Source organism: Bidens hawaiensis, unplaced genomic scaffold, assembly GCF_021521415.1.
Source record: "Bidens hawaiensis isolate Kalapana, Puna unplaced genomic scaffold, B.hawaiensis_p1.1 tig00025700_1, whole genome shotgun sequence".
NCBI classification, from domain to species: Eukaryota; Viridiplantae; Streptophyta; class Magnoliopsida; order Asterales; family Asteraceae; genus Bidens; species Bidens hawaiensis.
The window spans coordinates 1-5,267 of record NW_027494109.1 but is presented as its reverse complement, the minus strand read 5'-3'; the positions used below and the strand labels follow the sequence as shown (position 1 = coordinate 5,267).

At 38.8% G+C, this 5,267-nt stretch overlaps 1 pseudogene across 1 annotated transcript; it reads right to left on the bottom strand.

The window, feature by feature from the left end:
* Positions 1-207: 207 nt before the first annotated feature.
* LOC143572033 ((S)-8-oxocitronellyl enol synthase CYC2 pseudogene) lies at positions 208-3,491 on the bottom strand (annotated as a pseudogene). The gene is made up of 3 exons (XR_013142200.1): positions 3,086-3,491; positions 2,532-2,548; positions 208-656 (listed from the first exon to the last, which is right to left on the bottom strand). The product of XR_013142200.1 is annotated as a (S)-8-oxocitronellyl enol synthase CYC2 pseudogene (transcript).
* Positions 3,492-5,267: the final 1,776 nt, after the last annotated feature.

Below are 5,267 nucleotides of genomic sequence, written 5' to 3'. Positions count from 1 at the left end.
AAAATACACTATTTTATTAATATCAAAGGATCCGGAAAGCAAAATGGGTTGGGTTTACAATACAATTACAAATACAAATCGAACCGAAAATGACAAATGTCACAATTAAGTGATTAACAACCATATTTTTATTTAATTTCTTATTATTAACCATTTTTCATATATACTTATACATAATATTGTTCACAAATACAATTGTTACAAGCCCTATGGGAGTTTTTTCATTTGTCTCAACCTTTGAACCCATTTTGGTATACTTTTGAGCGTATTTGCATACCCATGAAACCCAAATTCTGGACTCTTGTTCATGCTACATACATGTTGAATCTTAAGTTTTAATACTTGTTCTGCTCCACCAAAATTAGTTATCTCCATCATTTTTGTCTTGTAAAGTCCATTGTCTTCAACAATTTTATCCCAAACTTCTCTTTTATCCTTCATGAAATCCACTAAATCAAACTTTTCTTTCTTATCAAACGGCACAAACTCAACATCAAACACGTCGCAAAGCACCCTCCATACCATTTTCCATGTGAACATGTCACCATTTGTACAGTTAAATGCTTCATTCTTAGCCTTGTCCGTCACTGACGCCCATATTTGTTGTTCGGCTAGCAGTCTAGCATCGGATACATCCCAAAAGTGTTCCCAACGATGTATAATTATTTATACATCTTTATTGCATCATTTTATACTCGATTCATGTTATTTTCATGATAATATTATTGAGAATCGGTTCTAATAAGCCTCTATTTGTTTTTGTAGGAAAAATGAGCTTAGGAAACCAAATATGAAGAAAAACAAAGAAAAAATCAAGAAAAATGAGAATCTGTCAGCTAAGCATGGGCCAAGCCTCAGCCAGGCATGCCCCATTTCCATCTGAAGACACATCAGCTAAGCATGAGGCTGTGCCTCAGGCAGACATGCCCCACGCCTCCTCAGAAGATGACAAAATAAAGTACACTGTTGGTTGTCCCCCTTTTTGAAGACACACAGGGTCATGCCTCACCCAGGCATGCCCCATGCCAATCAAGTCTGCCAAGAAAGTACAATCAGTAGCATGCGCATTTAATGCTTGAGGAACCAGCACAGCCCATGCCTAGACCAAACATGCCCCGTGCCTAGCTATATTCCAAAGAGTACAACCAGGGAGAACGTGGTGTACTACATGGGGACCAACATGGGTCATGCCCTACTAAGCATGGGTCATGCCTTGTGCGCATTTAGCCTATATAAAGACCATGCATGTTGCTCATTTGGTGTGCACAATTTTGGAGAAAAACACACTCATTTCACTCTCATAATTCATAGAAGTAAAAGAAGAGAAGCTCTTGAACCTTCATACAACATCAAGAAGAAGTCTTAGCATCATCATAATTATCTAGCTTGGTTAGATTACCTTAATATTAAACATGAATGCTATATTCTTCTATTTTGGTGTATCTTTTATAATTATCATGAGCTAAAACTCTTTATATCACCTTAATCCATGATGAACCTTGACAACTTTTGATGGTTGGAATTAATACATGATAATTTTATGTTAAAATAATGACTAATTCTTGGTTATCCTTTGATGAAATATTGTGTTTAAACAATTGAAAGTAATATACAAGAATTATAAATGGTACATCTTGTTATGTTGAAAGACTCTTGATTTTATCATTTATTTATAAATGTTGTTCATGCAACTCTATAACTTTTAATCTAGAAATAGTTAAAATAATTCTTGTATGGTACATGAAAATTGGTTTAAACACATATCATCATGTTTAGATTTGAAAAGATTGATCATTTGTTATGAATTGATATTCTTGTTAAGTAATATTATAAATAATTTGTTAACGCAACTATTTTAATATTACACTTGGGTTGAAAATTCATAAATCAAGGGAATACTTGAACTTAGTCTAATTTAATCAACCATAGGTGGATTATGTGTTGTTCATGTAATCTTTCCGACCGGTTGTTAGATTTGAGTTTCGTAATTGAATGATAATCTATATCTTTAAATTTCAACATAAAGATTCACTTACATTATAGTATGATTTGAGGTGATTAGTTTGTATAATTCATACTAAGTTTTCCAAAAAATCATTTGGATGGTTATCTATAACTAGAAACTATTCTTTTTAAAACAAAATAGTGAATTTATCATATATTTAAGTTTACCATCATTAGGAGTCAAGTGGATTCTAAGTTAAGGTGATAGCTTCTTAATTCTTGTTTATTTCCATTATCGTGTTTCTTACTTTAATTTATTGTTACAAGTTTTTTCTAAAAATCAATCTTAAAAACAAATCAATTAAGCTCATTTCTCACGGTTATTATATTTACAAAGGTTTGATATTAAAATTTAAGTGTCCATGGATTGATACCCGGTTCTCGCCGTTACTATATTATCACACGACGGGTACACTTGCCTTTTGTGTGTGTGGTTAAGTCCAGGTGAAAACCATTTTTAAAACCCGACAAAGTGTGAAAAATCTTTAATAAAAATATATATATCTCACACCACATCACCCAACTATACTTGTTACCAAAATACCTATATACATGAATATCATGATTAAAAGACGTGAAAATTACCAAAATAGGCATGTTTGAGTTTTTGACTAATAGTCGTCATAAATAGGCATTGAAAAAAGCCTTAACCAACATAGGCATAATTAGTAGAAAATGACACATAATCCCCTTGGGCATCACTAGGCACTAGTGTAGCCCGTGCGTATTTCATGCAAAAATGAGTTTGCAACACCTTATAGTGGCATGTGTCTAAATTGGTTACAGTGGTGCCTAAACGTGAATAAAAGGGCTATACATGTGCCTTGTATTCTAAGACAGACGGAACCTCCATATCCTTGTATGCCAAGGCAATAAGGGTGCGTAGCATGCGTGTTGGGCACATCTGTAGTTGTGGCAGACAAGACACCTATTTAGCATGTTTATTCATGTTTTAATATAAAGTGTCATTCAATACCAATTCCAATTTTAAGTAGAGTAGTGTATAAAGTATTTCTATTTAATTATTGTTTTAACTGTGATATATAAGTGATATATATGGTTTAGAATTACATGTGCATACCTGAATGGATAGTTCTCATGTTTGCAAATTAACGCATAGATCGAAAGTGTGAGAAGTAAATTATAGATACTTGTTGTTGATGCACCGGCGATTATAGAAGCGCGATGAATGGAATGAGTAAAAGATTTTGAGTAGGAAGCTAAAATGTCTTCCAAAGCATAGTAAAAGTTTGGAAAAGGTAGTCTAGGGTAATCCTCTATAAAGGGTGCATCACGAGGTGCAAGTTGAGCTGAAAGAGTTGGATCAAAAATAGGCCCCATGTATTGTTTTGTGCCTGTTTGTAAAGTCACATGGCTGAGTTTTGAGTTGGGAGAAGATGTTGATGCACTAAGGACATTAGAAAGCATAGTGGAGTTGAGGGAAATGTTGACTTCTTCACTTTCGTTGACTTGTATGTGAAGAAACACTAATCGACCCCGAGTAGATTATGGATAATCTGGGGATTAAGTAATGTTTCCCACGAGGGTTAGGTCCGGCAAAGAAGGATGTTCTTCAGATGACCTGCAAAACAGACATCGTGAGCTCGTCACTGAGAAGGGGGGTTTCCTACTTGTGACCACCCTCCGGCGTGAGAATCAGACTAGATTGCTCTGAATATAAGTGTATATTGAGAGAAATAGCTAGTGAAGGTAAGATACAAGATGATGATACCGTTCCAAGGTGTTGGAGTATTTATAGCCGAAGGTAGGTTTCCAAGCAGGTACAGCCAGCTGTATAATATTCCTGTTCTACCAACTATGGGCTACGCACGTGCCATGCTGGTTGGTGGGTAGGCAGCGGCTGATAGTGACAAGGCCGGCTGTGTACTGTTCCCTTTCCACCAACTGCAGGCTATGTGCGTGCCACGACAAGGGTTGGTGAGTAGGCAGCGGCTAATAGTGACAAACAGTACTAGAGCATGCTCCTTGTACTGTTGTCGGTGAGCTGTCACCCTGTGATTGGTTCATGGGCTGCTTTGGTCAGATCTTGTCTATTTTGTCCATTCCTTGGCAGGTATAGTACAAAAGATCTTCCAGAAGCATACGGACTGGCTCATTTGGGCGGGAGTATTCCCGCCTTGCTCATTCCTTCAGGTGACACTGAATTATTGAGTTAGTGCCTTGTGCGTGTAGCCTTGCTATTAGTGCGGGTAGCCTTCCCTGATGGCTTGTATCCGCAGCTGCGGGGACAGGCGGGGTACTTCACCATTGGGAGCTTTCCCTGCGGGAACAACTGGCGTACTGCGCGTAAGGTCTTCATCTCTGAGCATGGTGGGTCCTGTGGAACCAGTTGGTCCTTGCGCAGACGTCCCTCTCAAGGTGAGTCTTGCGGGTCCAACTGGGCTCTGCTGGGACCTACCTCTTCAAGTCCCCCCAGTCCAATGTTCTTCTCATGAATTGTTAATAAGTGAGGTGAACTTTGGACTTAAGCAAGGGGTTTTGAAAAGGATTTAGTTTTAAGGTTGTCCGTGGGGATTCTTCCCGCGGTTTCCCTAATGTCACGTGCAGAAATTCCCGACTTTTCTGCTTGATCTTTGGGTATGATGCGTGTAGGTGTGTAACCTCCTCGCAAGTCAGGAGCGTTGAGTTTCACTTGTGTAGATTCTCCACGAGGTTTCGGTAGTTTTAAACATAGTGATCAATTATGTTAACCAATTCCATCCTGGAGCTTCAAACAATCTAGTTCTCAACGTTCCCGCTATGCGGGGATGTTATTTCCCTTTCCGCAAGCATGGCCCAGAAGATCCTTTTTGGTTTCAATTCCCTGCGAGTGCTAAGTATGTGAAGGGTTTCGCCTTGACATTGTACCCGCACTCGTCTTATAGTTATCTTACTTCCAAGGTATTCTTGGCGTCCATTCCCTGCGGGTGCTAAGTATGTGAAGGGTTTTGCCTTGACACTGTACTCGCACCTGTCTTATAGTTACTTGGTTGCCAAGGTAAGGGGTATAGTCCCGCTTACTTTTGAATCTTTTTGAAATTCGAAGAGTTGGTGAAAGGATAAGAACAGTCCAAACTGTTGAAACGTCGTCCGATGGTTTCTTCTGACAGTGTCAGGACGTGCAGGAAGTTATGGCGACGTGACAGTATATGGTCATTCCAGACGCTTTTTCAGGCGCGTGGGGCGCGATTTTTCGGGCGCGTGGGTGCGGATTTTACGGCGCGCGTCCCGTCAACAGCTGTTGCCAGCTTGCTTTTTTCCAC